The 26,160-nt window shown below is 52.1% G+C and overlaps 1 long non-coding RNA gene and 1 pseudogene across 1 annotated transcript in view; one reads left to right on the top strand and one right to left on the bottom strand.

Annotated features, from left to right (window-relative positions):
- Positions 1 to 7,180, bottom strand: part of LOC144674323 (uncharacterized) — a 35,022-nt gene extending 27,842 nt beyond the window's left edge. The window contains exons 1-2 of the long non-coding RNA XR_013574504.1: positions 7,099 to 7,180; positions 3,164 to 3,193 (exon numbers count right to left, since the gene is read on the bottom strand). This is a non-coding gene — a long non-coding RNA (uncharacterized LOC144674323). The remainder of the gene's footprint in view (positions 1 to 3,163; positions 3,194 to 7,098) is intronic.
- The window catches only part of LOC144674321 (sodium/calcium exchanger 1-like), a 209,586-nt pseudogene that overhangs the window by 76,106 nt on the left and 107,320 nt on the right, over positions 1 to 26,160 (top strand).

Genomic DNA, 26,160 nt, shown 5'->3' with positions numbered 1-26,160 from the left:
GAGGGGACGGGTCTGTCACTGTATAACACTGGGTTACAATTCAGATGGGGACGGGTCTGTCACTGTACAACACTAGGGTACAGTACTGTTGGGGACTGGTCTGTCACTGTATAACACTGGGGTACAGTACTGGTGGGGACGGGTCTGTCACTGTATAACACTGGGGTACAGTACTGGTGGGGACGGGTTTGTCACTGTATAACACTGGGGTACTGTACTGGTGGGACAGGTCTGTCACTGTAAAACACTGGGGGACTTTACTGTAGGGGATAGGCCTGTCACTGTGTAACACTGGGGTACAGACCTGTTGGGGACGGGTCTGTCACTGTATAACAGTGGGGTACAGTACTGGTTGGGACGGGTCTGTCACTGTATAACACTGAGGTACAGTACTGGTGGGGACGGGTCTGTCACTGTATAACACGGGGGGAAAGTACTCGTCGGGTAAGTCCTGTCACTTTATAACACTGGGGTACAGTTCTGATGGGGACAGGTCTTTCATTGTACAACACTGGAGTACAGTACTGGTGGGGACGGGTCTGTCACTGTATAACACTGGGGTATAGTACTGGTGGGGACGGGTCTGTCACTGTATAACACTGGGGTATAGTACTGGTGGGGACAGGTCTGTCACTGTATAACACTGGGGTACAGTTCTGGTGGGGACGGGTCTGTCACTGTATAACTCTGGGGTACCTTACTGGTGGGGACAGGTCTGTCGCTGTATAACACTGGGGTACAGTACTGGTGGGGAAACGTCTATCACTGTATACCACTGGGGTACAGTACTGGTGGGTATGCGTCTGTCACTGTATAACACTGGGGTACTGTACTGGCGGGGACAGGTCTGTCACTGTATAACACTGGGGTACTGTACTGGCGGGGACAGGTCTGTCACTGTATAACACTGGGGTACAGTACTGTTGGGTACGGGTCTGTCACTGTATAACACTGGGGTACAGTACTGATGTGAACAGGCCTGTCACTGCACAACACTGGGGTACTGTACTGTCGGGGACAGGTCTGTCACTGTATAACACTGGGGTACTGTACTGGCGGGGACAGGTCTTTCACTGTATAACACTGGGGTACAGTACTGGAGGGGACGGGTCTGTCACTGTATAACACTGAGTTACAATTCTGATGGGGGCTGGTCTGTCACTGTACAACACTGGTGTACAGTACTGGTGGGGACTGGTCTGTCAATGTATAACACTGGGGTACAGTACTGGTGGGGACGGGCCTGTCACTGTGTAACACTGGGGTACAGTACTGGTGGGGGTACGGGTCTGTCACTGTATAACTCTCGGGTACAGTACTGGTGGGGACAGGTCTGTCACTGTATAACACTGGGGCATAGTACTGGTGGGGATGGGTCTGTCACCGTATAACACTGGGGTACAGTACTGGTGGGGACGGGTCTGTCACTGTATAACACTGGGGAAGAGTACTGTTGGGGACAGATCTGTTACTGTATAACACTGAGGTACAGTAATGTTGGGGACGGGTCTGTCACTGTATAACAGTGGGGGACAGTACTGGTTGGGACGGGTCTGTCACTGTATAACACTGAGGTACAGTACTGGTGGGGACGGGTCTGTCACTGTATAACACGGGGGGACACTACTCGTCGAGTAAGTCCTGTCACTGTATAACACTGGGATACAGTACTGGTGGGGACAGGTCTGTCACTGTATAACACGGGTACAGTACTGGTGGGCACGGGACTAACACTGTATAACACTGGGATAAAGTACTGGTGGGGACAGCTCTGTCACTGTATAACACTGGGGTACAGTACTGGTAGGGACGGGTCTGTCACTGTATAACACTGGGGTATAGTACTGGTGGGGACAGGTCTGTCACTGTATAACACTGGGGTACAGTACTGGTGGGGACAGGTCTGTCACTGTATAACACTGGGGTACAGTACTGGTGGGGACAGGTCTGTCACTGTCTAACACTGGGGTACAGTACTGGTGGGTACGGGTCTGTCACTGTACAACACTGGGGTACAGTACTGGTGGGGACAGGTCTGTCACCGTATAACACTGGGGTACAGCACTGGTTGGGACCTGTCTGTCACTGTATAACATTGGGGTACAGTACTGTAGGGCACGGCTCTGACGCTGTAAAACACTGGGGGACTTTACTGTTGGGGACTGGTCTGTCACTGTATAACACTGGGGTACAGTACTGGTGGGGACGGGTCAGTCAATGTATAACACTGGGGTTCAGTACTGTAGTGCACGGGTCTGACACTGTATAACACTGGGATACAGTACTGGTGAGGACAGGTCTGTCATTGTATAACACTGGGGCGTGGTACTGGTGGGGATGAGTCTGTCACTGTATAACACGGGTACAGTACTGGTGGGGACAGGTCTGTCACTGTATAACACTGAGATACAATACTGGTGGGGACAGGTCTGTCACAGTAAAACACTGAAGGACTACACTGATGGGGTTCGTCTGTCACTGTATAACACTGGGGGACACTACTGGTCGGGTAAGTCCTGTCACTTTATAACACTGGGGGTACAGTGCTGGTGGGGACAGGTCTGTCACTGTATAACACTGGGGTACAGTACTGATGGGGACAGGTCTTTCATTGTACAACACTGGGGTACAGTACTGGTGGGGACGGGTCTGTCACTGTATAACACTGGGTTACAGTACAGATGGGGACGTGTCTGTCACTCTATAACACTGGTGTACAGGACTGGTGGGAACGGGTCTGTCACTGTATAACACTGGGGTACAGTACTGGTAGGGACGGGTCTGTGACTGTATAACACTGGGGTACAGTACTGGTGGGGACGGGTCTGTCACTGTATAACACTGGGGTACAGTACTGGTGGGGATGGGTCTGTCTCTATATAATAATGGTGTACAGTACTGGTGGGGACATGTCTGTCACTGTGTAACACTCGGGTACAGTACTGGTGGGGACAGGTCTGTCAATGTATAACGCTGGGGTACAGTACTGGTGGGGACAGGTCTGTCGCTGTATAACACTGGGGTACAGTACTGGTGGGGACACGTCTATCACTGTATACCACTGGGGTACTGTACTGGCGGGGACAGGTCTGTCACTGTATAACACTGGGGTACAGTACTGATGGGTACGGGTCTGTCACTGTATAACACTGGGGTACAGTACTGGTGGGGACAGGTCTGTCACTGTATAACACTGGGGTAAAGTACTGGAGGGGACGGGTCTGTCACTGTATAACACTGGGGTACAGTACTGGAGGGGACGGGTCTGTCACTGTATAACACTGGGGTACAGTACTGATGTGAACGGGCCTGTCACTGCACAACACTGGGGTACAGTACTGGAGGGGACGGGTCTGTCACTGTATAACACTGGGTTACAATTCAGATGGGGACGGGTCTGTCACTGTACAACACTAGGGTACAGTACTGTTGGGGACTGGTCTGTCACTGTATAACACTGGGGTACAGTACTGGTGGGGACGGGTCTGTCACTGTATAACACTGGGGTACAGTACTGGTGGGGACGGGTTTGTCACTGTATAACACTGGGGTACTGTACTGGTGGGACAGGTCTGTCACTGTAAAACACTGGGGGACTTTACTGTAGGGGATAGGCCTGTCACTGTGTAACACTGGGGTACAGACCTGTTGGGGACGGGTCTGTCACTGTATAACAGTGGGGTACAGTACTGGTTGGGACGGGTCTGTCACTGTATAACACTGAGGTACAGTACTGGTGGGGACGGGTCTGTCACTGTATAACACGGGGGGAAAGTACTCGTCGGGTAAGTCCTGTCACTTTATAACACTGGGGTACAGTTCTGATGGGGACAGGTCTTTCATTGTACAACACTGGAGTACAGTACTGGTGGGGACGGGTCTGTCACTGTATAACACTGGGGTACAGTACTGATGGGGATGGGTCTGTCACTGTACAACACTGGCGTACAGTACTGGTGGGGACGGGTCTGTCACTGTATAACACTGGGGTACGGTACTGGTCGGGACGGGTCTGTCACTGTTTAACACTGGGGTACAGTACTGGTGGGGACGGGTCTGTCACTGTATAACAATGGGGTACAGTACTGGTGGGGACAGGTCTGTCACTGTATAAGACTGGGGTACAGTTCTGATCGGGACGGGTCTCTCACTGTACAACACTGGGGCACAGTACTGGTTGGGACGGGTCTGTCACTGTATAACACTGGGGTACAGTACTGATGGGGACGGGTATGTCACTGTACAACACTGGGGCACAGTACTGGTGGGGACAGTTCAGTCACTGTAAATCATTGGGGTACAGTACTGGTGGGGTCTGGCCTGTAACTGTATAACACTGGGCTACAGTAATGGTGGGGTCTGGCCTGTCACTGTATAACACTGGGGTACAGTACTGGTGGGGACAGGTCTGTCACTGCATAACACTGGGGTACAGTACTGGTGGGGACGGGTCTGTCACTGTACAACACTGGGGTACAGTACTCGTGGGGGCGGGTCTGTCACTGTATAACACTGGGGTATGGTAATGGTGTTGACAGGTCTGTCACTGTATAACACTGGGGTACAGTACTGGTTGGAACAGGTCTGTCACGGTAAAACACTGAGGTACAGTTCTGATTGGGACGGGTCTGTCACTGTACAACACTGGGGTACAGTGCTGGTGGGGACAGGTCTGTCATTGTGTAACACTGGGGTACACTACTGGTGGGTACGGGTCTGTCACTGTATAACACTGGTCTACAGTACTGGTGGGGACAGGTCTGTCACTGTATAACACTGGGCTACAGTACTGGTGGGGACGGGTCTGACACTGTACAACACTGGGGTACAGTACTGGTGGGTGCGGGTCTGTCACTGTATAACACTGGGGTACAGTACTGGTTGGGACGGGTCTGTCACTGTATAACAATGGGGTACAGTACTGATGGGGACGGGTCTGTCAATATACAACACGGGTACAGTACTGGTGGGGACAGGTCTGTCACTGATTAACACTGGGATACAATACTGGTGGGGACAGGTCTGTCACTTTATAACACGGGTACAGTACTGGTGGGCACGGGTCTAACACTGTATAACACTGCGGTAAAGTACTGGTGGAGACAGGTCTGTCACTGTATAACACTGTGGTACAGTACTGGTGGGGACGGGTCTGTCACTGTATAACACTGGGGTACAGTACTGGTGGGGACGGGTCTGTCACTGTATAACCCTGGGGTACAGTACTGGTGGGGATGGGTCTGTCACTGTATAACCCTGGGGTACAGTGCCGGTAGGGAAAGGTCTGTCACTGAATAACACTGGGCAACAGTACTGGTGGGGACAGATCTGTCACTGTAAAACACTGGGGTACAGTACTGGTGGGGACAGGTGTGTCATTGTGTAACACTGGGGTACAGTACTGGTGGGGAAAGGACTGTCACTATAACATTGGGGTGTATCACTGGTGGAGACACGTATGTCACTGTATAACACTGGGGTCCAGTACTGGTGGGGACGGGTCTGTCACTGTATAACACTGGGGTCCAGTACTGGTGGGGACAGATCTGTCACTGTATAACACTGGGGTACAGTACTGGTGGGGACGGGTCTGTCACTGTATAACAGTGGGGTACAGTACTTGTGGGGACAGGTCTGTCACTGTATAACACTGGGGTACAGTACTGGTGGGGACGGGTCTTTCATTGTACAACACTGGGGTACAGTACTGGTGGGGACGTGTCTGTCACTGTATAACAATGGGGTACAGTACTGGTGGGGACGGGTCTGTCACTGTGTAACACTGGGGTACAGTACTGGTGGGGACAGGTCTGTCACTGTATAACACTGGGGTACAGTACTGGTGGGGACGGGTCTTTCATTGTACAACACTGGGGTACAGTACTGGTGGGGACGTGTCTGTCACTGTATAACACTGGTCTACAGTACTGGTGGGGACAGGTCTGTCACTGTATAACACTGGGCTACAGTACTGGTGGGGACGGGTCTGACACTGTACAACACTGGGGTACAGTACTGGTGGGGGCGGGTCTGTCACTGTATAACACTGGGGTACAGTACTGGTGGGGACAGGTCTGTCACTGTATAACACTGTGGTACAGTACTGGTGGGGACGGGTCTGTCACTGTATAACACTGGGGTACAGTACTGGTGGGGACGGGTCTGTCACTGTATAACACTGGGCTACAGTACTGGTGGGGACGGGTCTGTCACTGTATAACACTGGGGTACAGTACTGGTGGGGACGGGTCTGTCACTGTATAACACTGGGGTACAGTACTGGTGGGGACAGGTCTGTCACTGTATAACATTGGGGTACAGTACTGGTGGGGACAGGTCTGTCACTGTATAACACTGGGGTTCAGTACTGGTGGGGACGGGTCTCTCACTGTATAACACTGGGGTACAGTACTGGTGGGGATGGGTCTGTCACTGTATAACCCTGGGGTACAGTGCCGGTAGGGAAAGGTCTGTCACTGAATAACACTGGGGTACAGTACTGGTGGGGACAGATCTGTCACTGTAAAACACTGGGGTACAGTACTGGTGGGGACAGGTGTGTCATTGTGTAACACTGGGGTACAGTACTGGTGGGGAAAGGACCGTCACTATAACATTGGGGTGTATCACTGGTGGAGACACGTATGTCACTGTATAACACTGGGGTCCAGTACTGGTGGGGACGGGTCTGTCACTGTATAACACTGGGGTCCAGTACTGGGGGGGACAGATCTGTCACTGTATAACACTGGGGTACAGTACTGGTGGGGACGGGTCTCTCACTGCATAACACTGGGATACAGTACTCGTTGGGACGGGTCTGTCACTGTATAACACTGTGGTACAGTACTTGTGGGGACAGGTCTGTCACTGTATAACACTGGGGTACAGTACTGATGGGGACAGGTCTTTCATTGTACAACACTGGGGTACAGTACTGGTGGGGACGTGTCTGTCACTGTATAACACTGGGGTACAGTACTGGTGGGGACAGGTCTGTCATTGTACAACACTGGTGTACAGTACTGGTGGGACAGGTCTGTCACTGTATAATACTGGGGTACAGTACTGGTGGGGACGGGTCTGTCACTGAATAACACTGGGGAACAGTACTGGTGGGAACAGGTCTGTCACTGTATAACACTGGGGTACAGTACTGATGTGGACGGGTCTGTCGATGTACAACACTGGGGCACAGTAGTGGTGGGGACGGGTCTGTCACTGTATAACACTGGGGTACAGTACTGGTGGGGACAGGTCTGTCATTGTACAACACTGGGGTACAGTACTGGTGGGACAGGTCTGTCACTGTATAATACTGGGGTACAGTACTGGTGGGGACGGGTCTGTCACTGAATAACACTGGGGTACAGTACTGGTGGGAACTGGTCTGTCACTGTATAACACTGGGGTACAGTACTGATGTGGACGGGTCTGTCGATGTACAACACTGGGGCACAGTAGTGGTGGGGACGGGTCTGTCACTGAATAACACTGGGGTACAGTACTGGTGGGGACGGGTCTGTCGATGTACAACACTGGGGCACAGTACTGGTGGGGACGGGTCTGTCGATGTACAACACTGGGGCACAGTACTGTTGGGGACAGGTCTGTCACTGTGTAACACTGGGGTACAGTACTGGTGGGGACGGGTCTGTCATTGAATAACAGTGGGGTACTGTACTGGTGGGAACAGGTCTGTCACTGTATAACACTGGGGTACAGTACTGGTGGGGACGGGTCTGTCACTGTATAACACTGGGGTACAGTCCTGGTGCGGACAGGTGTGTCACTGTGTAACACTGGGGTACACTACTGGTGTGGACGGGTCTGTCACTGTATAACACTGGTGTACAGTACTGGTGGGGACGGGTCTGTCACTGTATAACACTGGGGTACAGTACTGATGGGGACGCGTCTGTCACTGTACAACACTGGGGTACAGTACTGGGGGAGACAGGTCTGTCACTGTATAACACTGGGATACAATACTGGTGGGGACAGGTCTGTCACTGTAAAACACGGGTACAGTACTGGTGGGCACGGGTCTAACACTGTATAACACTGCGGTAAAGTACTGGTGGGGACAGGTCTGTCACTGTATAACACTGTGGTACAGTACTGGTGGGGACGGGTCTGTCACTGTATAACACTGGGGTACAGTACTGGTGGGGACGGGTCTGTCACTGTATAACACTGGGCTACAGTACTGGTGGGGACGGGTCTGTCACTGTATAACACTGGGGTACAGTACTGGTGGGGACGGGTCTGTCACTGTATAACACTGGGGTACAGTACTGGTGGGGACGTGTCTGTCACTGTATAACATTGGGGTACAGTACTGGTGGGGACAGGTCTTTCACTGTATAACACTGGGGTTCAGTACTGGTGGGGACGGGTCTCTCACTGTATAACACTGGGGTACAGTACTGGTGGGGATGGGTCTGTCACTGTATAACCCTGGGGTACAGTGCCGGTAGGGAAAGGTCTGTCACTGAATAACACTGGGGTACAGTACTGGTGGGGACAGGTGTGTCATTGTGTAACACTGGGGTACAGTACTGGTGGGGAAAGGACTGTCACTATAACATTGGGGTGTATCACTGGTGGAGACACGTATGTCACTGTATAACACTGGGGTCCAGTACTGGTGGGGACGGGTCTGTCACTGTATAACACTGGGGTCCAGTACTGGTGGGGACAGATCTGTCACTGTATAACACTGGGGTACAGTACTGGTGGGGACGGGTCTCTCACTGCATAACACTGGGGTACAGTACTCGTTGGGACGGGTCTGTCACTGTATAACACTGGGGTACAGTACTTGTGGGGACAGGTCTGTCACTGTATAACACTGGGGTACAGTACTGATGGGGACAGGTCTATCATTATACAACACTGGGGTACAGTACTGGTGGGGACGTGTCTGTCACTGTATAACACTGGGGTACAGTACTGGTGGGGACAGGTCTGTCATTGTACAACACTGGGGTACAGTACTGGTGGGACAGGTCTGTCACTGTATAATACTGGGGTACAGTACTGGTGGGGACGGGTCTGTCACTGTATAACACTGGTCTACAGTACTGGTGGGGACAGGTCTGTCACTGTATAACACTGTGCTACAGTACTGGTGGGGACGGGTCTGACACTGTACAACACTGGGGTACAGTACTGGTGGGTGCGGGTCTGTCACTGTATAACACTGGGGTACAGTACTGGTTGGGACGGGTCTGTCACTGTATAACAATGGGGTACAGTACTGATGGGGACGGGTCTGTCAATATACAACACGGGTACAGTACTGGTGGGGACAGGTCTGTCACTGATTAACACTGGGGTACAGTACTGGGGGAGACAGGTCTGTCACTGTATAACACTGGGATACAATACTGGTGGGGACAGGTCTGTCACTTTATAACACGGGTACAGTACTGGTGGGCACGGGTCTAACACTGTATAACACTGCGGTAAAGTACTGGTGGAGACAGGTCTGTCACTGTATAACACTGTGGTACAGTACTGGTGGGGACGGGTCTGTCACTGTATAACACTGGGGTACAGTACTGGTGGGGACGGGTCTGTCACTGTATAACACTGGGCTACAGTACTGGTGGGGACTGGTCTGTCACTGTATAACACTGGGGTACAGTACTGGTGGGGACGGGTCTGTCACTGTATAACACTGGGGTACAGTACTGGTGGGGACAGGTCTGTCACTGTATAACATTGGGGTACAGTACAGGTGGGGACAGGTCTGTCACTGTATAACACTGGGGTTCAGTACTGGTGGGGACGGGTCTCTCACTGTATAACACTGGGGTACAGTACTGGTAGGGACAGGTCTGTCACTGTATAACCCTGGGGTACAGTACTGGTGGGGATGGGTCTGTCACTGTATAACCCTGGGGTACAGTGCCGGTAGGGAAAGGTCTGTCACTGAATAACACTGGGCAACAGTACTGGTGGGGAAAGGCCTGTCACTGTATAACACTGGGATACAGTACTGGTGGGGACAGGTCTGTCACTGTATAACACGGGTACAGTACTGGTGGGCACGGGACTAACACTGTATAACACTGGGATAAAGTACTGGTGGGGACAGCTCTGTCACTGTATAACACTGGGGTACAGTACTGGTAGGGACGGGTCTGTCACTGTATAACACTGGGGTATAGTACTGGTGGGGACAGGTCTGTCACTGTATAACACTGGGGTACAGTACTGGTGGGGACAGGTCTGTCACTGTATAACACTGGGGTACAGTACTGGTGGGGACAGGTCTGTCACTGTCTAACACTGGGGTACAGTACTGGTGGGTACGGGTCTGTCACTGTACAACACTGGGGTACAGTACTGGTGGGGACAGGTCTGTCACCGTATAACACTGGGGTACAGCACTGGTTGGGACCTGTCTGTCACTGTATAACATTGGGGTACAGTACTGTAGGGCACGGCTCTGACGCTGTAAAACACTGGGGGACTTTACTGTTGGGGACTGGTCTGTCACTGTATAACACTGGGGTACAGTACTGGTGGGGACGGGTCAGTCAATGTATAACACTGGGGTTCAGTACTGTAGTGCACGGGTCTGACACTGTATAACACTGGGATACAGTACTGGTGAGGACAGGTCTGTCATTGTATAACACTGGGGCGTGGTACTGGTGGGGATGAGTCTGTCACTGTATAACACGGGTACAGTACTGGTGGGGACAGGTCTGTCACTGTATAACACTGAGATACAATACTGGTGGGGACAGGTCTGTCACAGTAAAACACTGAAGGACTACACTGATGGGGTTCGTCTGTCACTGTATAACACTGGGGGACACTACTGGTCGGGTAAGTCCTGTCACTTTATAACACTGGGGGTACAGTGCTGGTGGGGACAGGTCTGTCACTGTATAACACTGGGGTACAGTACTGATGGGGACAGGTCTTTCATTGTACAACACTGGGGTACAGTACTGGTGGGGACGGGTCTGTCACTGTATAACACTGGGTTACAGTACAGATGGGGACGTGTCTGTCACTCTATAACACTGGTGTACAGGACTGGTGGGAACGGGTCTGTCACTGTATAACACTGGGGTACAGTACTGGTAGGGACGGGTCTGTGACTGTATAACACTGGGGTACAGTACTGGTGGGGACGGGTCTGTCACTGTATAACACTGGGGTACAGTACTGGTGGGGATGGGTCTGTCTCTATATAATAATGGTGTACAGTACTGGTGGGGACATGTCTGTCACTGTGTAACACTCGGGTACAGTACTGGTGGGGACAGGTCTGTCAATGTATAACGCTGGGGTACAGTACTGGTGGGGACAGGTCTGTCGCTGTATAACACTGGGGTACAGTACTGGTGGGGACACGTCTATCACTGTATACCACTGGGGTACTGTACTGGCGGGGACAGGTCTGTCACTGTATAACACTGGGGTACAGTACTGATGGGTGCGGGTCTGTCACTGTATAACACTGGGGTACAGTACTGGTGGGGACAGGTCTGTCACTGTATAACACTGGGGTACAGTACTGGAGGGGACGGGTCTGTCACTGTATAACACTGGGGTACAGTACTGGAGGGGACGGGTCTGTCACTGTATAACACTGGGGTACAGTACTGATGTGAACGGGCCTGTCACTGCACAACACTGGGGTACAGTACTGGAGGGGACGGGTCTGTCACTGTATAACACTGGGTTACAATTCAGATGGGGACGGGTCTGTCACTGTACAACACTAGGGTACAGTACTGTTGGGGACTGGTCTGTCACTGTATAACACTGGGGTACAGTACTGGTGGGGACGGGTCTGTCACTGTATAACACTGGGGTACAGTACTGGTGGGGACGGGTTTGTCACTGTATAACACTGGGGTACTGTACTGGTGGGACAGGTCTGTCACTGTAAAACACTGGGGGACTTTACTGTAGGGGATAGGCCTGTCACTGTGTAACACTGGGGTACAGACCTGTTGGGGACGGGTCTGTCACTGTATAACAGTGGGGTACAGTACTGGTTGGGACGGGTCTGTCACTGTATAACACTGAGGTACAGTACTGGTGGGGACGGGTCTGTCACTGTATAACACGGGGGGAAAGTACTCGTCGGGTAAGTCCTGTCACTTTATAACACTGGGGTACAGTTCTGATGGGGACAGGTCTTTCATTGTACAACACTGGAGTACAGTACTGGTGGGGACGGGTCTGTCACTGTATAACACTGGGGTACAGTACTGATGGGGATGGGTCTGTCACTGTACAACACTGGCGTACAGTACTGGTGGGGACGGGTCTGTCACTGTATAACACTGGGGTACGGTACTGGTCGGGACGGGTCTGTCACTGTTTAACACTGGGGTACAGTACTGGTGGGGACGGGTCTGTCACTGTATAACAATGGGGTACAGTACTGGTGGGGACAGGTCTGTCACTGTATAAGACTGGGGTACAGTTCTGATCGGGACGGGTCTCTCACTGTACAACACTGGGGCACAGTACTGGTTGGGACGGGTCTGTCACTGTATAACACTGGGGTACAGTACTGATGGGGACGGGTATGTCACTGTACAACACTGGGGCACAGTACTGGTGGGGACAGTTCAGTCACTGTAAATCATTGGGGTACAGTACTGGTGGGGTCTGGCCTGTAACTGTATAACACTGGGCTACAGTAATGGTGGGGTCTGGCCTGTCACTGTATAACACTGGGGTACAGTACTGGTGGGGACAGGTCTGTCACTGCATAACACTGGGGTACAGTACTGGTGGGGACGGGTCTGTCACTGTACAACACTGGGGTACAGTACTCGTGGGGGCGGGTCTGTCACTGTATAACACTGGGGTATGGTAATGGTGTTGACAGGTCTGTCACTGTATAACACTGGGGTACAGTACTGGTTGGAACAGGTCTGTCACGGTAAAACACTGAGGTACAGTTCTGATTGGGACGGGTCTGTCACTGTACAACACTGGGGTACAGTGCTGGTGGGGACAGGTCTGTCATTGTGTAACACTGGGGTACACTACTGGTGGGTACGGGTCTGTCACTGTATAACACTGGTCTACAGTACTGGTGGGGACAGGTCTGTCACTGTATAACACTGGGCTACAGTACTGGTGGGGACGGGTCTGACACTGTACAACACTGGGGTACAGTACTGGTGGGTGCGGGTCTGTCACTGTATAACACTGGGGTACAGTACTGGTTGGGACGGGTCTGTCACTGTATAACAATGGGGTACAGTACTGATGGGGACGGGTCTGTCAATATACAACACGGGTACAGTACTGGTGGGGACAGGTCTGTCACTGATTAACACTGGGATACAATACTGGTGGGGACAGGTCTGTCACTTTATAACACGGGTACAGTACTGGTGGGCACGGGTCTAACACTGTATAACACTGCGGTAAAGTACTGGTGGAGACAGGTCTGTCACTGTATAACACTGTGGTACAGTACTGGTGGGGACGGGTCTGTCACTGTATAACACTGGGGTACAGTACTGGTGGGGACGGGTCTGTCACTGTATAACCCTGGGGTACAGTACTGGTGGGGATGGGTCTGTCACTGTATAACCCTGGGGTACAGTGCCGGTAGGGAAAGGTCTGTCACTGAATAACACTGGGCAACAGTACTGGTGGGGACAGATCTGTCACTGTAAAACACTGGGGTACAGTACTGGTGGGGACAGGTGTGTCATTGTGTAACACTGGGGTACAGTACTGGTGGGGAAAGGACTGTCACTATAACATTGGGGTGTATCACTGGTGGAGACACGTATGTCACTGTATAACACTGGGGTCCAGTACTGGTGGGGACGGGTCTGTCACTGTATAACACTGGGGTCCAGTACTGGTGGGGACAGATCTGTCACTGTATAACACTGGGGTACAGTACTGGTGGGGACGGGTCTGTCACTGTATAACAGTGGGGTACAGTACTTGTGGGGACAGGTCTGTCACTGTATAACACTGGGGTACAGTACTGGTGGGGACGGGTCTTTCATTGTACAACACTGGGGTACAGTACTGGTGGGGACGTGTCTGTCACTGTATAACAATGGGGTACAGTACTGGTGGGGACGGGTCTGTCACTGTGTAACACTGGGGTACAGTACTGGTGGGGACAGGTCTGTCACTGTATAACACTGGGGTACAGTACTGGTGGGGACGGGTCTTTCATTGTACAACACTGGGGTACAGTACTGGTGGGGACGTGTCTGTCACTGTATAACACTGGTCTACAGTACTGGTGGGGACAGGTCTGTCACTGTATAACACTGGGCTACAGTACTGGTGGGGACGGGTCTGACACTGTACAACACTGGGGTACAGTACTGGTGGGGGCGGGTCTGTCACTGTATAACACTGGGGTACAGTACTGGTGGGGACAGGTCTGTCACTGTATAACACTGTGGTACAGTACTGGTGGGGACGGGTCTGTCACTGTATAACACTGGGGTACAGTACTGGTGGGGACGGGTCTGTCACTGTATAACACTGGGCTACAGTACTGGTGGGGACGGGTCTGTCACTGTATAACACTGGGGTACAGTACTGGTGGGGACGGGTCTGTCACTGTATAACACTGGGGTACAGTACTGGTGGGGACAGGTCTGTCACTGTATAACATTGGGGTACAGTACTGGTGGGGACAGGTCTGTCACTGTATAACACTGGGGTTCAGTACTGGTGGGGACGGGTCTCTCACTGTATAACACTGGGGTACAGTACTGGTGGGGATGGGTCTGTCACTGTATAACCCTGGGGTACAGTGCCGGTAGGGAAAGGTCTGTCACTGAATAACACTGGGGTACAGTACTGGTGGGGACAGATCTGTCACTGTAAAACACTGGGGTACAGTACTGGTGGGGACAGGTGTGTCATTGTGTAACACTGGGGTACAGTACTGGTGGGGAAAGGACCGTCACTATAACATTGGGGTGTATCACTGGTGGAGACACGTATGTCACTGTATAACACTGGGGTCCAGTACTGGTGGGGACGGGTCTGTCACTGTATAACACTGGGGTCCAGTACTGGGGGGGACAGATCTGTCACTGTATAACACTGGGGTACAGTACTGGTGGGGACGGGTCTCTCACTGCATAACACTGGGATACAGTACTCGTTGGGACGGGTCTGTCACTGTATAACACTGTGGTACAGTACTTGTGGGGACAGGTCTGTCACTGTATAACACTGGGGTACAGTACTGATGGGGACAGGTCTTTCATTGTACAACACTGGGGTACAGTACTGGTGGGGACGTGTCTGTCACTGTATAACACTGGGGTACAGTACTGGTGGGGACAGGTCTGTCATTGTACAACACTGGTGTACAGTACTGGTGGGACAGGTCTGTCACTGTATAATACTGGGGTACAGTACTGGTGGGGACGGGTCTGTCACTGAATAACACTGGGGAACAGTACTGGTGGGAACAGGTCTGTCACTGTATAACACTGGGGTACAGTACTGATGTGGACGGGTCTGTCGATGTACAACACTGGGGCACAGTAGTGGTGGGGACGGGTCTGTCACTGTATAACACTGGGGTACAGTACTGGTGGGGACAGGTCTGTCATTGTACAACACTGGGGTACAGTACTGGTGGGACAGGTCTGTCACTGTATAATACTGGGGTACAGTACTGGTGGGGACGGGTCTGTCACTGAATAACACTGGGGTACAGTACTGGTGGGAACTGGTCTGTCACTGTATAACACTGGGGTACAGTACTGATGTGGACGGGTCTGTCGATGTACAACACTGGGGCACAGTAGTGGTGGGGACGGGTCTGTCACTGAATAACACTGGGGTACAGTACTGGTGGGGACGGGTCTGTCGATGTACAACACTGGGGCACAGTACTGGTGGGGACGGGTCTGTCGATGTACAACACTGGGGCACAGTACTGTTGGGGACAGGTCTGTCACTGTGTAACACTGGGGTACAGTACTGGTGGGGACGGGTCTGTCATTGAATAACAGTGGGGTACTGTACTGGTGGGAACAGGTCTGTCACTGTATAACACTGGGGTACAGTACTGGTGGGGACGGGTCTGTCACTGTATAACACTGGGGTACAGTCCTGGTGCGGACAGGTGTGTCACTGTGTAACACTGGGGTACACTACTGGTGTGGACGGGTCTGTCACTGTATAACACTGGTGTACAGTACTGGTGGGGACGGGTCTGTCACTGTATAACACTGGGGTACAGTACTGATGGGGACGCGTCTGTCACTGTACAACACTGGGGTACAGTACTGGGGGAGACAGGTCTGTCACTGTATAACACTGGGATACAATACTGGTGGGGACAGGTCTGTCACTGTAAAACACGGGTACAGTACTGGTGGGCACGGGTCTAACACTGTATAACACTGCGGTAAAGTACTGGTGGGGACAGGTCTGTCACTGTATAACACTGTGGTACAGTACTGGTGGGGACGGGTCTGTCACTGTATAACACTGGGGTACAGTACTGGTGGGGACGGGTCTGTCACTGTATAACACTGGGCTACAGTACTGGTGGGGACGGGTCTGTCACTGTATAACACTGGGGTACAGTACTGGTGGGGACGGGTCTGTCACTGTATAACACTGGGGTACAGTACTGGTGGGGACGTGTCTGTCACTGTATAACATTGGGGTACAGTACTGGTGGGGACAGGTCTTTCACTGTATAACACTGGGGTTCAGTACTGGTGGGGACGGGTCTCTCACTGTATAACACTGGGGTACAGTACTGGTGGGGATGGGTCTGTCACTGTATAACCCTGGGGTACAGTGCCGGTAGGGAAAGGTCTGTCACTGAATAACACTGGGGTACAGTACTGGTGGGGACAGGTGTGTCATTGTGTAACACTGGGGTACAGTACTGGTGGGGAAAGGACTGTCACTATAACATTGGGGTGTATCACTGGTGGAGACACGTATGTCACTGTATAACACTGGGGTCCAGTACTGGTGGGGACGGGTCTGTCACTGTATAACACTGGGGTCCAGTACTGGTGGGGACAGATCTGTCACTGTATAACACTGGGGTACAGTACTGGTGGGGACGGGTCTCTCACTGCATAACACTGGGGTACAGTACTCGTTGGGACGGGTCTGTCACTGTATAACACTGGGGTACAGTACTTGTGGGGACAGGTCTGTCACTGTATAACACTGGGGTACAGTACTGATGGGGACAGGTCTATCATTATACAACACTGGGGTACAGTACTGGTGGGGACGTGTCTGTCACTGTATAACACTGGGGTACAGTACTGGTGGGGACAGGTCTGTCATTGTACAACACTGGGGTACAGTACTGGTGGGACAGGTCTGTCACTGTATAATACTGGGGTACAGTACTGGTGGGGACGGGTCTGTCACTGTATAACACTGGTCTACAGTACTGGTGGGGACAGGTCTGTCACTGTATAACACTGTGCTACAGTACTGGTGGGGACGGGTCTGACACTGTACAACACTGGGGTACAGTACTGGTGGGTGCGGGTCTGTCACTGTATAACACTGGGGTACAGTACTGGTTGGGACGGGTCTGTCACTGTATAACAATGGGGTACAGTACTGATGGGGACGGGTCTGTCAATATACAACACGGGTACAGTACTGGTGGGGACAGGTCTGTCACTGATTAACACTGGGGTACAGTACTGGGGGAGACAGGTCTGTCACTGTATAACACTGGGATACAATACTGGTGGGGACAGGTCTGTCACTTTATAACACGGGTACAGTACTGGTGGGCACGGGTCTAACACTGTATAACACTGCGGAAAAGTACTGGTGGAGACAGGTCTGTCACTGTATAACACTGTGGTACAGTACTGGTGGGGACGGGTCTGTCACTGTATAACACTGGGGTACAGTACTGGTGGGGACGGGTCTGTCACTGTATAACACTGGGCTACAGTACTGGTGGGGACTGGTCTGTCACTGTATAACACTGGGGTACAGTACTGGTGGGGACGGGTCTGTCACTGTATAACACTGGGGTACAGTACTGGTGGGGACAGGTCTGTCACTGTATAACATTGGGGTACAGTACAGGTGGGGACAGGTCTGTCACTGTATAACACTGGGGTTCAGTACTGGTGGGGACGGGTCTCTCACTGTATAACACTGGGGTACAGTACTGGTAGGGACAGGTCTGTCACTGTATAACCCTGGGGTACAGTACTGGTGGGGATGGCTCTGTCACTGTATAACCCTGGGGTACAGTGCCGGTAGGGAAAGGTCTGTCACTGAATAACACTGGGCAACAGTACTGGTGGGGAAAGGCCTGTCACTGTATAACACTGGGGTACAGTACTGGTGGGGACAGATCTGTCACTGTAAAACACTGGGGTACAGTACTGGTGGGGACAGGTGTGTCATTGTGTAACACTGGGGTACAGTAATGGTGGGGAAAGGACTGTCACTATAACATTGGAGTGTATCACTGGTGGAGACACGTATGTCACTGTATAACACTGGGGTCCAGTACTGGTGGGGACGGGTCTGTCACTGTATAACACTGGGGTCCAGTACTGGTGGGGACAGATCTGTCACTGTATAACACTGGGGTACAGTACTGGTGGGGATGGGTCTCTCACTGCATAACACTGGGGTACAGTACTCGTAGGGACGGGTCTGTCACTGTATAACACTGGGGTACAGTACTTGTGGGGACAGGTCTGTCACTGTATAACACTGGGGTACAGTACTGATGGGGACAGGTCTTTCATTGTACAACACTGGGGTACAGTACTGGTGGGGACGTGTCTGTCACGGTATAACACTGGTCTACAGTACTGGTGGGGACAGGTCTGTCACTGTATAACACTGGGCTACAGTACTGGTGGGGACGGGTCTGACACTGTACAACACTGGGGTACAGTACTGGTGGGGGCGGGTCTGTCACTGTATAACACTGGGGTACAGTACAGGTTGGGACGGGTCTGTCACTGTATAACAATGGGGTACAGTACTGATGGGGACGGGTCTGTCAATATACAACACGGGTACAGTACTGGTGGGGACAGGTCTGTCACTGTATAAAACTGGGGTACAGTACTGGTGGGGACGGGTCTTTCATTGTACAACACTGGGGTACAGTACTGGTGGGGACGTGTCTGTCACTGTATAACACTGGTCTACAGTACTGGTGGGGACAGGTCTGTCACTGTATAACACTGGGGTACAGTACTGGTGGGGACGGGTCTGTCACTGTATAACACTGGGGTACAGTAATGGTGGGGACAGGTCTGTTACTGTATAACACAGGGGTACAGTACTGGTGGGGACAGGTCTGTCACTGTATAACACTGGTGCACAGTACTGATGGGGACGGGTCTGTCACTGTATAACAGTGGGGTACAGTAGTAGTCTGGACAAGTCTGTCTCTGTATAATCCTGGTGTAGAGTACTGGTCGGGACATGTCTGTCACTGTATAACACTGGGGTACAGTAATGTTGGGGACAGGTCTGTCTCTGTATAACACTGGGGTACAGTACTGGTGGGGAAAGTTCAGTCACTGTATAACACTGGGGTACAGTACTGGGGGAGACAGGTCTGTCACTGTATAACACTGGGATACAATACTGGTGGGGACAGGTCTGTCACTGTATAACACGGGTACAGTACTGGTGGGCACGGGTCTGTCACTGTATAACACTGGGGTACAGTACTGGTGGGGACGGGTCTGTCACTGTATAACACTGGGGTACAGTACTGGTGGGGACAGGTCTGTCACTGTATAACATTGGGGTACAGTACTGGTGGGGACAGGTCTGTCACTGTATAACACTGGGGTTCAGTACTGGTGGGGACGGGTCTGTCACTGTATAACACTGGGGTACAGTACTGGTGGGGATGGGTCTGTCACTGTATTACCCTGGGGTACAGTGCCGGTAGGGAAAGGTCTGTTACTGAATAACACTGGGGTACAGTACTGGTGGGGACAGATCTGTCACTGTAAAACACTGGGGTACAGTACTGGTGGGGACAGGTGTGTCATTGTGTAACACTGGGGTACAGTACTGGTGGGGAAAGGACTGTCACTATAACATTGGGGTGTATCACTGGTGTAGACACGTATGTCACTGTATAACACTGGGGTCCAGTACTGGTGGGGACGGGTCTGTCACTGTATAACACTGGGGTCCAGTACTGGTGGGGACAGATCTGTCACTGTATAACACTGGGGTACAGTACTGGTGGGGACGGGTCTCTCACTGCATAACACTGGGGTACAGTACTCGTTGGGACGGGTCTGTCACTGTATAACACTGGGGTACAGTACTTGTGGGGACAGGTCTGTCACAGTATAACACTGGGGTACAGTACTGATGGGGACAGGTCTTTCATTGTACAACACTGGGGTACAGTACTGGTGGGGACGTGTCTGTCACTGTATAACACTGGGGTACAGTACTGGTGGGGACAGGTCTGTCATTGTACAACACTGGTGTACAGTACTGGTGGGACAGGTCTGTCACTGTATAATACTGGGGTACAGTATTGGTGGGGACGGGTCTGTCACTGTATAACACTGGGGTAAAGTACTGGTGGGGACAGGTCTGTCACCGTATAACACTGGGGTACAGTACTGGTGGGGACGGGTCTGTCACTGTACAACACTGGGGTACAGTACTGGTGGGGGCGGGTCTGTCACTGTATAACACTGGGTTACGGTACTGTTGGGGACAGGTCTGTCACTGTATAACACTGGGGTACAGTACTGATGGGGACGGGTCTGTCACTGTATAACACTGGGGTACAGTACAGATGGGGACAGGTCTGTCAATGTATAACACTGGGGTGGAGTACTGGTGTGGACAGGTCTGTCACTGTATAACTCTGGGGGACACTATTGGAGGGATCAGTCCTTTCACTGTATAACACTGGGGCACAGTACTGGTGGGAACAGGCCCGTGACTGGATAACACTGGGGTACAGTACTGGTGGGGACGGGTCTGTCACTGTATAACACTGGGGGACACTACTGGTGGGGTTAGGTCTGTCACTGTATAACATTGGGGGACACTACTGGTGGGGTCAGGTCTGTCACTGTATAACACTGGGGGACACTACTGGTGGGGTCAGGTCTGTCATTGTATAACACTGGGGTACACTACTGGTGGGGTCACTCTTGTCACTGTATAACACTGGGGTACAGTACTGGTGGGGACAGGTTTGTCACTGTATAACACTGGTGTACAGTGCAGTTGTGGACAGGTCTGTCACTGTATAACACTGGGGTACAGTACTGGTGCGACGGGTCTGTCACTGTATAACACTGGGGTACAGTTCTGGTCGGGACTTGTCTGTCACTGTGTAACACTGAGGTACAGTACTGATGGGGACAGGTCTGTCACTGTATAACACTGGCGTACAGTACAGGTGGGGACAGGTCTGTCACTGAGAAACACTGGGATACAATACTGGTGGGGACGGGTCTGTCACTGTATAACACTGGGGTACAGTACGGGTGGGGACGGGTCTGTCACTGTATAACACTGGGGTACAGTACTGGTGGGGATGGGTCTGTTACTGTATAACACTGGGGTACAGTACTGGTGGGGACAGGTCTGTCACTCTTTAACACTGGGGTACAGTACTGGTGGGGACAGGTCTGTCACTGTATAACACTGGGGTACAGTACTGGTGGGGACAGGTCTCTCACTGTATAACATTGGGGTACAGTACTGGTGGGAACAGACCTGTTACTGTATAACACTGGGGTACTGTACTGGTGGGGACAGGTCTGTCACTGTATAACACTGGGGTACAGTACTGGTGGGGACGGGTCTGTCACTGTATAACACTGGGGTACAGTACTGGTGGGGACGGGTCTGTCACTGTATAACACTGGGGTACAGTACTGGTGCGGACAGGTCTGTCACTGTATAACACTGGGGTACAGTACTGGTGGGGACGGGTCTGTCACTGTATAACACTGGGGTACAGTACTGGTGCGGACAGGTCTGTCACTGTAAACCACTGGGGTACAGTAGTGGTGGGGAGAGGTCTGTCACTGTAAAACACTGGGGTACAGTACTGGTGGGGACGGGTCTGTCACTGTACAACACTGGGGGACACTAGTGGTCGGGTAAGTCCTGTCACTTTATAACACGGGGGTACAGTACTGGTGGGGATGGGTCTGTCACTGTATAACACTGGGGTAAAGTACTGGTGGGGACAGGTCTGTCACTGTACAACACTGGGGTACAGTACTGGTGGGGAGAGGTCTGTCACTGTAAAACACTGGGGTACAGTACTGATGGGGACGGGTCTGTCACTGTACAACACTGGGGTACAGTACTGGTGGGGAGAGGTCTGTCACTGTAAAACACTGGGGTAAAGTAGTGGTTGGGACGGGTCTGTCACTGTACAACACTGGGGGACACTAGTGGTCGGGTAAGTCCTGTCACTTTATAACACGGGGGTACAGTACTGGGGGGATGGGTCTGTCACTGTATAACACTGGGGTAAAGTACTGGTGGGGACAGGTCTGTCACCGCATAACACTGGGGTACAGTACTGGTGGGGATGGGTCTGTCACTGTATAACACTGGGGTACAGTACTGTTGGGGACAGGTCTGTCACTGTATAACACTGGGGTACAGTACTGGTGGGGGCGGGTCTGACACTGTATAGCACTGGGGTACGGTACTGTTGGGGACAGGTCTGTCACTGTATAACACTGGGGTACAGTACTGATGGGGACAGGTCTGTCACTGTATAACACTGGGGTACAGTACTGGTGGGGATGTGTCTGTCACTGTATAACACTGGGGTACAGTACTGGTGGGGACGGGTCTGTCACTGTATAACACTGGGGTACAGTACTGGTGTGGACGGATCTGTTTCTGTATAACGCTGAGGTACAGTACTGGTGGGGACACGTCTATCACTGTATAACACTGGGGCACTGTACTGGTGGGGACGGGTCTGTCAGTGTATAACACTGGTGTACAGTACTGGTGGCGACAGGTCTGTCACTGTATAACACCGGGATACAATACTGGTGGGGACGGGTCTGTCACAGTAAAACACTGAAGGACTACACTGATCGGGTTCGTCTGTCACTGTATAACACTGGGGGACAATACTGGTCGGGTAAGTCCTGTCACTTTATAACACTGGGGGTACAGTACTGGTGGGGACAGGTCTGTCACTGTATAACACTGGGGTACAGTACTGATGGGGACAGGTCTTTCATTGTGCAACACTGGGGTACAGTACTGTGGGGACAGGTCTGTCACTGTATAGCACTGGGGTACAGTACTGATGGGGACGGGTCTGTCACTGTACAACACTGGGGTACAGTACTGATGGGGACGGGTCTGTCACTGTACAACACTGGCGTACAGTACTGGTGGGGACGGGTCTGTCACTATATAACACTGGGGTACAGTACTGGTGGGGACAGGTCTGTCACTGTAAACCACTGGGGTACAGTACTGGTGGGGACAGGTCTGTCACTGTACAACACTGGGGTACAGTACTGGTGGGGAGAGGTCTGTCACTGTAAAACACTGGGGTACAGAACTGGTGGGGAAGGGTCTGTCACTGTACAACACTGGGGGACACTAGTGGTCGGGTAAGTCCTGTCACTTTATAACACGGGGGTACAGTACTGGTGGGGATGGGTCTGTCACTGTATAACACTGCGGTACAGTACTGGTGGGGACGGGTCTGTCACTGTATAACACTGGGGCATAGTACTGGTGCGGATGGATCTGTCACTGTATAACATTGGGGTAGAGTACTGGTGCGGAACGGTTCTGTCACTCTATAACTCTGGGGTCCAGTACTGGTGGGGACACGTCTGTCACTGTATAACACTGGGACATAGTACTGGTGGGGACAAATCTGTTACTGTATAACACTGAGGTACAGTACTGTTGGGGACGGGTCTGTCACTGTATAACACTGGGCTACACTACTGGTGTGGACAGGTCTGTCACTGTATAACACTGGGGTACAGTACTGGTGGGGACGGGTCTGTCACTGTATAACACTGGTGTACAATACTGGTTGGGACGGGTCTGTCACTGTATAACACTGTGGTACAGTACTGGTTGGGACGGGTCTGTCACTGTATAACACTGGGGTACAGTACTGGTTGGGACGGGTCTGTCACTGTATAACACTGGGGTACAGTACTGGTTGGGACGGGTCTGTCACTGTATAACTCTGAGGTACAGTACTGGTGTGGACGGGTCTGTCACTGTATAACACGGGGGGACACTACTCGTCGGGTAAGTCCTGTCACTTTATAACACTGGGGTACAGTTCTGATGGGGACAGGTCTTTCATTGTACAACACTGGGGTACAGTACTGGTGGGGACGGGTCTGTCACTGTATAACACTGGGGTACAGTACTGATGGGGACCGGTCTGCCACTGTACAACACTGGGGTACAGTACTGGTTGGGACGGGTCTGTCACTGTATAACACTGGGGTACAGTACTGGTGTGGACAGGTCTGTCACTGTAAACCACTGGGGTACAGTACTGGTGGGGACAGGTCTGTCACTGTACAACACTGGGGTACAGTACTGGTGGGGAGAGGTCTGTCACTGTAAAACACTGGGGTACAGTACTGGTGGGGACGGGTCTGTCACTGTACAACACTGGGGGACACTAGTGGTCGGGTAAGTCCTGTCACTTTATAACACGGGGGTACAGTACTGGTGGGGATGGGTCTGTCACTGTATAACACTGGGGTAAAGTACTGGTGGGGACAGGTCTGTCACTGTACAACACTGGGGTACAGTACTGGTGGGGAGAGGTCTGTCACTGTAAAACACTGGGGTACAGTACTGATGGGGACGGGTCTGTCACTGTACAACACTGGGGTACAGTACTGGTGGGGAGAGGTCTGTCACTGTAAAACACTGGGGTAAAGTAGTGGTTGGGACGGGTCTGTCACTGTACAACACTGGGGGACAGTAGTGGTCGGGTAAGTCCTGTCACTTTATAACACGGGGGTACAGTACTGGTGGGGATGGGTCTGTCACTGTATAACACTGTGGTAAAGTACTGGTGGGGACAGGTCTGTCACCGTATAACACTGGGGTACAGTACTGGTGGGGACGGGTCTGTCACTGTATAACACTGGGGTACAGTACTGGTGGGGGCGGGTCTGTCACTGTATAACACTGGGTTATGGTACTGTTGGGGACAGGTCTGTCACTGTATAACACTGGGGTACAGTACTGGTGGGGACGGGTCTGTCACTGTACAACACTGGGGTACAGTACTGGTGGGGGCGGGTCTGTCACTGTATAACACTGGGTTACGGTACTGTTGGGGACAGGTCTGTCACTGTATAACACTGGGGTACAGTGCAGCTGGGGACAGGTCTGTCACTGTATAATCCTGGGGGACAGTTCTGGTCGGGACTTGTCTGTCGCTGTATAACACTGGGCTACAGTACTGGTGGGGACAGGTGTGTCACTGTATCACACTGGGGTACAGTACTGGTGGGGACTGGTCTGCCACTGTATAGCAATGGGGTACAGTACTGGTGGGGACAGGTCTGTCAATGTATAACTCTGGGGAACAGTACTGGTCGGGACAGGTCTGTCACTGTATAGCACTGGGGTCCACAACTGGTGGGGACCGGTCTGTCACTGTATAACCCTGGTGTACAGTACTGGCGGGGAAAGGCCTGTCACTGTATAACACTGGGGTACAGTACTGGTGGGGACGGGTGTGTCACTGAATAACACTGGGGTACAGTACTGGTGGGGACAGGTCTGTCACTGTATAACACTGGGGTACAGTACTGGTGGGGACAGGTCGGTCACTGTATAACACTGGGGTACAGTACTGGTGGGGACGGGTCTGTCACTGTATAACACAGGGGTGCAGTACTGGTGGAGACAGGTCTGTCACTGTAAAACACTGGGGGATTTTACTGTTGGGGATGAGTCTGTCACTGTATAACACTGGGGTACAGTACTGGTGGCGACGGGTCTGCCACAAAATAACACTGGGGTACAGTACTGGTTGGGACATGTCTGTCACTGTATAATCCTGGGGGACAGTTCTGGTCGGGACTTGTCTGTCGCTGTATAACACTGGGGTACAATACTGGTGGGGACAGGCCTGTCACTGTATAACACTGGGGTACA

The sequence above is a fragment of the Cetorhinus maximus genome, unplaced genomic scaffold, assembly GCF_964194155.1.
Source record: "Cetorhinus maximus unplaced genomic scaffold, sCetMax3.hap1.1 HAP1_SCAFFOLD_627, whole genome shotgun sequence".
In the NCBI taxonomy this organism is placed as follows: Eukaryota; Metazoa; Chordata; class Chondrichthyes; order Lamniformes; family Cetorhinidae; genus Cetorhinus; species Cetorhinus maximus.
This window is presented reverse-complemented; position numbering and strand designations above follow the sequence as displayed.